Genomic DNA, 10,486 nt, shown 5'->3' on the forward strand with positions numbered 1-10,486 from the left:
CAGACTGCTGTGCTAGCAATGAGGGAGGCTCCATGGGTGTAGGACCCTCTGGGCCAGATGTGGGATATAATCTCCTGGTGTGGCATTTGCTAAGACCCTTGGTAAAGTACAGTATTAGGGTGGGAGTTACCTGATTTTCCAGGTGTTGTGTGTCTCAGTTTCCCTTGGCTAGGAAAAGGAATTCCCTTCCCCCTTGCGCTTCCCAGGTGAGGCGATGCCTTGCCCTGCTTCAACTCTCGCTGGTCAAGCTGCACCCGCTGACCAGTACTGACTGTGCGACACACCCCAGTGAGATGAACCCAGTACCTCAGTTGAAAATGCAGAAGTCACCTATCTTTTGTGTCACTCACACTGGGAGTTGGAAGCTGGAGCTGTTCCTATATGGCCATCTTGGGCATCCCCTTCCACCTTTTGTATTTTTAGTAAAGATGGAGTTTCACCGTGTTAGCCAGGGTGGTCTTGATCTCCTGACCTCGTGATCTGCCTGCCTTGGCCTCCCAAAGTGCTGAGATTACAGGTGTGAGCCACTGCACCCAGCTTGATCATTTTAATTTTCAATTTAGCATTTTATATAGCAGACTTCAATATAAGTTGGCTGTTTGAAATGTGAATATTGACATATCAGAGAATAAAATGTTTATAATAAAAAATACAAACAAGTGCGATAGTGTTAGTGGCTGTTGTGAGACCTCAGTTTTTGTCTTCTAAGTTAAAACAAAATACTGAAACATGAGACACACGACAAAAGAGATGTAGCATAGGATAATTTATTGCAAAAGAGAAAGACTTTTAAAAGTTACGTGCAGGCTAGGTGTGGTGGCTCACACCTGTAATCCTGGCACTTTGGGAGGGCGAGGGGGCAGATTGCTTGAGGTCAGGAGTTTGGGACCAGCCTGGCTAACATGGTGAAACCCCGTCTCTACTAAAAAGAAAAAAAAAATTAGCCTGACGTGGTGATGCATGCCTGTAGTCCCGAGTACTCAGGAGGCTGAGACGAGAATTGCTTGAACTTGGGAGGTGGAAGTTGCAGTGAGCTGAGTTCACACCACTGCACTCCAGCCTGCAAGAGAGTGTGACGTTGCCTCAAAAAAAAAAAAAGTTAGATGCAGAATAGCCAGTACACCCCGGGAGAAAGGGATTCAAGACAGGCTGTAAGAATGTGACAGGAAAGAAAGGAACTAGGGAGACTCCACTTATGTGAACATTACACAATTATTTATAAGGAAGTGCAGAGAGGTGTTCCTACTAGTAAGCATGTTCTGGGTGTTCCTCTTGGTGCACATTCACAGTGGCTGTACTTGCTTCTTCATATGTCACATGTTTCAATGACATTCTAAATCTCTACCCATGGGCGTGGTTTTTTACTATGAATAATGAGTAAGAGGTCAGGTCAGTCTGAGGACAGGTAAAATAAAAATGTGCATGCTCTTTACCGGAAAATTTTCCTATTGGAGAGAGCTTTGCTTGAATGAGCTGGAATACAAAGCAAACGTTGGGTTTATTGTGTTGATAGTATGCAGTCACCATTTAATCACCATGACTGCTGCATCCCAAGGACATGGTCACTTTCTTGACTACCCATCCTCCCTCAATAGTGCTTGCTGTGATTTATTCCCAAGCACCAACACTGAACTATAACTGAACAGTTTTGTCAACATTGTCAACAGTGAGAGAATTAAAAATTTTAATATCAAACATATATGAGCCTGATTTGGGTCATTAGCTTTGTGCCTAGTAGGAATTATTTTACATCCTTGGAGCTTCAATCTTCATCATTAATAAAAAATACTATTTCCCCCAGGGCTGTTTTAATTCATACTTGGTAACTGTAACTACTTTTTACTGGAAGTCTTGTCTAAATATAGTAAATATTTAAGAATAACAATACAATAACAGACTAAAGATTTCTACATTGTGATTTGTTAATTTTTACGTATGGCTGTGACTGCTATTGTTGAATTTAGGTTGAATTTTAAACCCACTGTTGTTTAGCTTGTGTGGGTTTTTGGTTCGTGTGGGAAACCAAATGTATTAGATGTGGACTGTTTGCGGTAGCTTGGCTTCATTTCTGCTGTTTTTCTATTCTTATATCTGAGGCTTTAGAAATGACTAGGATTCAAAAATTTGTGGAGACATTTCTTTAAAAAACTAATCTTTTCTTTAAAAGATTTAGAAATCAAAATATAGAAATATTGTAATATTGCACACATAGTTTGCTAAACCCTACAGAAATTTGTAAAGTTTGTTTGTGTATACCAATCTTATATTACCTAAAACATGATGAAATGTCTTTTTAATGTTATATTTAATACACAAAAGTCCAGAATACATTCAGACAAACAGAAACTGTGGTTGTCACTTAAAAAACAAAAAACAAAAAAATCCACCAGCATGATACACTGTTCTGTGTATGCACAGATGGAAAACCAAACTTTGAAGTTTTCAAATAAAAAGCAGGAGCATTATTTGTGAGTAAGCCTTAAATATATAAAACAAATACATAGTTTACTCTTTTAATTAAAATATACTGCACTTTGAACATTTCAAGTAATGTAAGACTATCAAAACTTTATAAGCCACACAAGTGTCAACTGCCCTTTTAAAATTATAAGAACTTAAGAAAATGTAAACTAAACCGTGACAGTTTAGTATAAAAGATGATAAATGACTTTTATTCCCACTTATGATGAAGATCACCTTTATTCATTTTGAAAACAAAACAGAAAATGATGCGGTTGTATCTTGCTTGGTGGTGACTGTGATGGTATTTACTGTCCTAGGAATGGTGGGATCCAGTGGACCAGAATCGTCAGCACCTTGCCGTGGTCACTGCTGTCCTTTCTGTGACTAAGATTCGTAGGCCCTCGCAGTGGCTCATGACTGTAATCCCAGCACTTTAGGAGGCCGAGGCGGGTGCATCACGAAGTCAGGAGTTGGAGACCAGCCTGGCCAACATAGTGAATCCCCGTCTCTACTAAAAATACAAAAATTTTCTGGGTGTGGTGGCACATGCCTGTAATCCCAGCTACTTGGGATGCTGAGGCGGGAAAATCGCTTGAACACGGGAGGCGGAGGTTACAGTGAGCCGAAACCACGCCGTTGCACTGCAGCCTGGGTGACAGAGTGAGACCCCGTCTCAAAAAAAAAAAATAGATTCATTTCCCAGACTCCTTCATCAACCCCGTTTCCATCGTGGCGTGAACGGTTTTGCACTGCTTTAAGCATCTGCCTTTCATTTCTGCTAATTTTCTTTGACTTTTCATTTTTCTTGTCCATCTCTGGTGGTTGCTTTGCTGCTCCACTTTGAGGAGTTTGGGCAGGTTCGCCCTCAGCAGCCCCAACAGTCCGTCCATTTGGCTCAAGCTCTAGGGCAGTTTCTCCCGGGTCTTCTGTTCCTGGCGTCTGAAATTTGTTTACAGGGCCCAGTTTTCAGAGACCATGACTACCGCCTCCTCCCTCCTGCTAGGCGGCTCCTGGATTCTGGCCTCCAGCCTCGATCCAGCCTTCCTCCAGCCTCGATCGAACCGAGCACAGCAGGAACCGCAGCAGCAGCCGGAGCGCCAATGCCCAGGGTCGCGCAGCCAAGGGACGCCTCGGCTCCAACCCTTGGTCCGGGCTCAGCTGAGTGCGCAGAAATCCGAGGCCAACAGAGCCTTTTCTGGGCGAGACTTCCCTACCTGCCGAGCCAGTTCCTTCCACCAGCTTCCTGGTGCCACCTCGGCTTCCATCAGAGGGACGCTCAGGATTGTGCAGGGGCTCCGAGACACCGTGAAGAGTCCAAGGGAGTGAGGAGGGGCCGGCCGGGCAGCCTCGGACCTAGCGCAGGGCGGCGCCTCTCACGCCTGAGCAGAGATCAGCCACTGCCACCGCGGGAAGGACAGAGGGACCCAGGCTCCCCAGCCAGTCTCTCTCTGGGTCAGGAGAGAAGGAAACATTTTTTTTTCTTTCTAAGTATAAAGTAGAACTTGCAGATTTGACTCAATCAAGTTTTATTCTTTTTTTTCCCCGCTTTTACCTTTTCATCTCAAATTATGCTCGCCTGAAGTAAGATTTCATGTTCCATCTACATGTGGCAAATTAAATGTAATTATAATGATCACAAATTTAGAAACTAAAATTTTAATTTATTTCACCTACGAATGCTGGGGTAACATATGAACTTTCAATAGTGCCTTTCTGAATCCACTAAGTTTATTGCCTTTCATTGATTCTACTTAACTAATCTGTAGTTAACTAATAATAATAAAGGTCTTGCGTGTTTGCATAGCTGACAGTTTACAAAGGGGATGTCATTCATCTCATTTTAAACCTAGAAATGTGTGTGCAGCACACACTTGTGCCCATACTTTTTTGCCTATGCTTAGGAAAATAAAATGAAAAAAATAAAAGTATTGTTCTTTTACTCTTTTAAAACTTTCAGTCTTGCTACTAAAATTCTCCACACCATTCCTGTAAAGTCAATACCTCTAAGAGTCTTCTATTACCTACTACCCTAATTGACCACTACCTCGCTTGAATTTCGTGTTATCTTTTCTTTCTTTCTCTTTTATTTCTTCTTTCTTTCTTTCTTCTTTCTTTCTTTCTTTCTTTCGTTCTTTCTTATCTTTCTATCTTTCGTTTGCTGTCTTTCTTCTTTCTTTTTCTTTGTTCCCTTCCCTTTCTTTCTTTCGCGTCTTCTTCTTTTTGTCATTTCTTTTCTCTTCTTTCTTTCTCTTGCTTTTCTTTTTTCTTTTCTTTTCTTTCTTTCTTCCTTTCTCTTTCTTCTTTCTTTTTCTTTCCTTCCTTCCTTTCCTTTTCTTCCTTTCCTTCCTCCCTTCCTTCTTTTCTTTCTTTCTTTCTTTCTTTCTTCTTTCTTTCTTTTTCTTTCTTCTTTCTTTCTTTCTTTCTTTCTGTGTGTCTTTCTTTCTTTCTCTCTTTCTTTCTTTCTTTCTTTCTTTTCTTTCTTTCTTCTCTTTCTTTCTTTCTTTCCTTCCTTCCTTCTTCCTTCCTTTTCCTCCTTCCTCCTTCCTTCTTTCTTTCTTTCTTTCTTTCTTTTTCTTTCTTTCTTTCTTTTCTTGTCTCTCTTTCCTTCTCTCTTTCCTTCTTTCGACAAACTCTTGCTTTGAAATCCGCCCAGGGCTGGAATGCAGTGGCCTGATCTCGGCTCACTGCCCAACCTCTGCCTCCCCAGCGTTCAGCCATTCTCCTGGCCTCAGCCTCGACTGAGTAGCTGGATTACAGGCATGCCCTGCCACCACACCAGCTAATTTTTTTGTAGTTTTTAGTAGAGATTGGGTTTCACCATATTAGACAGGATGGTCTTGACTCCTGACCTGCGTGATCCGCCTGCTGGGGCCTCCAAAGTGCTTGGATTACAGCCGTGAGCCACCGCTGGGGCCCATCCTCACGATGGCGTTTTATTATGTTCGGCCCAGGCTGCTTTGAACCCCTGACCTCAGGCTGCCATCCACACCTGCCCAGCCTTACCAAAGTGCTGGAATTACAGGCCATGAAGCCCACCACGCCCAACCACAGCTTAGTTATTTTAAAGTTTTAGTATTTTTTTCCTGGCCAATACTTTATCTTCTTTTAATATGCTATATAGTTGCTTTTTCAAAATCTCTCAATATTAGATGTCTTTGCAAAGTTGCTCAATGTTTTTTTTCTGGTATTTCACATTCTTATTTATTGTGAGCTTTGTCATCTTGATTGCTGCTAAGTCAGCTGCCACGATGAAATTATTTTTTAGCGCTCATTAAGTGCTGCAAGCAGATGTGCCTCTTGCGAGACAGCGCTGTATGCCGATTCCTCGGGTGTTGGGAAGAAAAGAACTGTTTGGACCATGCCATGTCTTTGAGCTTCTTCCAGGGCTAATTTTGAGAAGGTTTTTTATAATTATGTTGTCCAAGTGTGTAAACATCTACAAGTAAGTACTTAATAAATGTTTTTTAAAAATCCTATAGTACTAATAATTCCTCAATACAAATTTAATTCAGGTGTAATACTGGTGCCATGAGAGAATGCTCCATTTGTTTTGAATATTTTCCAATTAGGATTGATTATGTATGATAAATTGTGAATAAGTTATAATATGTATGTCAAAAAATGAAGATGTCTGGATTCAAAGATGCGTAAGATCTTATCTCTGTTATTTTTCTCTTATGTAATTGGGAGTATTGTTTATATTATATTCTGATGCCACCATAGCATTGCCAAGTTCCTGCTTCTGCTCTCTTCCCTCTCTCCTCTCTCCTCTCCCTCACCTATCTGTCTTTGTGTCCTGTGTTTGTATGTCTCCTTCTGTGGTTGTTTGTTTGTTTGTTTGTTTGTTTTTGAGACAGAGTCTCACTCTTGTCACCCAGGCTTAGCACAATGATGCGATCTGGGCTCACTGCAACCTCCACCTCTTGGGTTCAATCAATTCTCCTGCCTAGTAGCTGGGATTACAAGCACCCGCCACCAACCACGCCTGGCTAATTTTTGTATTTTTAGTAGAGACAGGGTTTCACCATGTTGGCAAGGCTGGTCTCCACCTCCTGATCTCAGGTGATCCACTCACCTCAGCCTCCCAAAATACCGAGACTACAGGTGTGAGCCACTGCATCTGGCCCAGGATTTGTTTTTAATCGTTGGAAGAGAAGTAGTAAGGAAGCAAACCTTATGGTCTCTTTACTCACATAAATATAAAGCAAAATTCTTCTCTAATATGAGAGATATGTTCAGAAAAACTAATGTGGTATCAAAGTAAGAATATAAACAGCAGCATGGCAACATCTAGCCCTACAGGCTGGGTTGCTTTGGGAGTGAAGAGCTAAGATGAAAGGCAAAAGAAAGACTAGAAAGGGATGATTTAGCCTTTGACTATATTGTATTTTTTATTTATAAGTTAATCTAATACAGTGAATAACAAAATTATATAAATGCATTATAAGTATTATTTTTGAGATAGAGTCTCACTCTGTTGCCCAGGCTGGAGTGCAGTGGTGCGATTATAGCTCACTGCAACCTCGATCTCTAGGGCTCAAGTGGTCTTTCCATATAAGCCTCTCAAGTAGCTAGTATTGTAGGTATGTGTCACCATGTTCACCTATTATTTTTTTATTTCTAGTCAAGATGAGGTTTCACGATGTTACCAAGACTCGTCTTAATCTCCTGAACTCAAACAATTTCTTCCCCTCAGCCTCCAAAAGTATTGAGATTACAGGCATGAGCCAGCACACTTGACTCATGTAAGTATTATTAAATATTACAGAGAGCATTTTGGGAGGCTGAGGCAGGAGTCTCATTACTTGAGCCATTGATTTGGAGAACAGCCTAGGCAATGTAGCAAACCCTCATCTATAAAAAAGAAAACCATTGGCCGGGCATGGTGGCTTATGCCTGTAATCCCAGCACTTTGGGAGGCTGAGGTGGGTGGATCACAAGGTCAGAAGTTCGAGACCAGCCTGGCCAACATGGTGAAACCCCGTCTCTACTAAAAACACAAAAATTAGCTGGGTGTGGTGGCGCACAGCTGTAATCCCAGCTACTCGGGAGGCTGAGACAGGAGAATTGCTTGAACCTGGGAGGTGGAGGTTGGAGTGAGCTGAGATTGTGCCACTGCACTCCAGCCCAAGTAACAGAGAGAGATTCCATCTGAAAACAAACAAACAAAAAATGAACCAAAGAAAAAAAAAGCAGAGAATGCTAATTTTACTTTTTTGAGAGAGTGTTTCCCTCACTATTTATTTATTTATTTGTTTATTATTATTATTTTTTGAGACGGAGTCTCTCTCTGTTGCCCATGATGGAGTGCAATGGCACGATTTTGGCTCATTGCAACTCCACGTCGTGGGTTCAAGCAACTCTGCTGCCTCAGCCTCCTGAGTAGCTGCAATTATAGGCGCACGCTACAGTGACTGGCTAATTTTTGTATTTTTAGTAGAGACAGGGCTTCACCATGTTGGCCAGGCCGGTTTTGAACTCCTGACTTCAGGTGATCAGTCCATCTCTGCCTCTAAACATGCTGGGATTAGAGGTATGAGGCACCGTGCCCAGCCCAAACTTTTTAAAATCATATATTATTGTTGAAAAAATCATTTTTATGGCCGTTTGAATTGTTGGGCTTTTGCTAATCACTCGTGCAAAAAAATTATATGTTTTGCAAAATCTAATAGAGAACACTTAATATTCATATCAGACAACCATCAATATGATGCATATATCTGATATAAAAAGTTGTTTTAACATATTGAATTCTGCATTTTTCTTTTTCTGTCTTTTTTTTTTAGTTTGAGATGGAGCTTCACTCTTGCTGCCCAGGCTGTAGTGCAATGGCACCGTCTCAGCTCACTGCAACCTCCACTGCCTAGGTTCAAGAGGTTCTCCTTCCTCAGCCTGCTAAGTAGTTGGGACTACCAATGCAAGCTGTAATGTTTACAATATTGTATTTTTGGAGTTTTTTAAATAAATAAAAAGCTATTTGCAGGGCAAGTTTAAGTAAAATGGCAGTATTTCAGCAAAACTTAGCAACAGACACAAAGAAAATTCAACTAAAATAGAATGGAATAATTATTTCATTCAAGAAATAAATTTGTATTAAAGGGTAATAAAACCATAGTAGACTGCTTGGGTCTGTAGTAAATAATATTTAGCTATTCACCTTACAACATTTGCTAAATTACAGCTTTAGATAAAAATGATGCTGTTGCGCTGGGCATGGTGGCTCACCTGTAATTGCAAAACTTTGGGAGCCCGAGGCGGGCGGATGATGAGGTCATGTGATCGAGACCATCCTGGCCATCATGGTGAAACCTCGTCTCTGCTAAAAATACAAAAAAAGTATGTGGGCAGAGTGTTGCGCACCTGTAATCCCAGCCACTCGGGAGGCTGAGGCAGGAGAATCACTTGAATGCAGGAGGTGCAGGTTGCAGTGAGCCGAGATCACACTAGTGCACTCCAGCTTGGGCTAGAGAGTGAGGCTCCATCTCAAAAAAAAAAAAAAAAGAAAGAAAGAAAAAATGTTTGCCGTGAGTGGTAGCTCATGCCTGTAATCTCAGCTACTCAGGAAGCTGAGGCAGGAGAATTGCTTGAACCTGGGATAACTGTGGTTTGTTTACTAGTAGCCAATAGACTTCTGATAGACCAAATCAAATTATTTATTACTTCAGAAGACTATTAATGTCATTCCCCTTTCTTGCATCTACTTATTTATCCCCAGATTCAAATAAACAAAATAAAAATGTTAGCAGTAATCACATTTGTTCTTTTCAGTTTTAAAAAATCACACCTTAAATATCATAGGTGGTTCTCCATTATTAGAAGCCACAGTTTTAGTTGTCCTGGAGCCCTGGATGGTTTAGAAGTATGGTCAATAGAGTTTGAACTCATGGTTCTGCCAAGCTCACTAAAAGTGGCTGCTTCATTGTTTTCATGTTTATTCTCAGGTGTGCTGCTCTTTTGTGGGCTCTAGATGGATATTTTATTCATGGCAGCTCCAAGGATAATCCAAATTAGTAAAGAAAGAAATTATCAGTAGCTTTGGGTACAACTTCATGTGCATTTATAAACTGACACATTGTCACTATTAGTGTGCATGTGGCAATTTAGTAAGGATTTGAGGCAGCTCTACTTCATTACTTATTGTAAAGGTAAACTGAGGCTGGAGCCAAACCAGGAACGAAGACACAAGGCAAATGGCAGTGAGAATAGCTTTTATTAGGGCTTGCGGGCGAGGTTTCTTGGTCCAAAGGTGTGGGCCGAGGAAGTCGCACTGAGGGAGGAGGGTAGGGGCTTTTGATAGCCTGAGAGGTAGGGAAGCTGGTTGTGCAAACAGGGCCTGGGGGGTCTTGAAACTACTAGGGTAGGAGTTGAGTAAGGGTCACGAGGAAGGGGTCTTTGGAAATTGTCAACCGAAACTGCTGTTTACGAACTTGTGGAATGCAGGTGAGCTGCAGATCATGGGGAGTGTGGTTGCCCAGCCAGAACTCTGACACATGTAAGTCTGCGGGTGTGTACAAGGGTGAAGGGAGTCTTTAACAAAAGGCCTGCTATGCCAGGTAATGCTGCCATGTTGGGTCTAGGTTCCTGCCTAACATTTCAACCTCTTTCTAATAAGAAAATGGGGTGATGTGTTCATCTGGCTGCTTCCTGCTGGTATGGGTTGTTGTGGGGTTCTTTGGAAGTTGGAACTCGGGTATAGGGGTGGAGCAGCATCTGACTGAAAGTAACCTGGGAGACTTCTTTCATGCGGTCCTGGATGAAGCAGAGGACACAGGGAGCTATGAGTAGCAAGAAGCCAATGATTAGTAAGGGGCTTAGAAAGGGTAGGACTTAACCGGCCACAGATGACTGCCACCACCTAAGTGAGGGCCTTGATCCAAGGGTTTTCTGATGGAGTCTTTCCTGAATCTTTTCTAGAATGAGGAGATTGGTTTCTACTAGTCCTGACTCATTGATGTAGTGTTCGGCTGGGAAGGGAAAAGGAGGGGGTTAGGTTAGAGGAGTTAAAAGGGCTGGGTAAGGGTAC

Source organism: Rhinopithecus bieti, unplaced genomic scaffold, assembly GCF_001698545.2.
Source record: "Rhinopithecus bieti isolate Rb0 unplaced genomic scaffold, ASM169854v2 scaffold_37915, whole genome shotgun sequence".
NCBI lineage: Eukaryota > Metazoa > Chordata > Mammalia > Primates > Cercopithecidae > Rhinopithecus > Rhinopithecus bieti.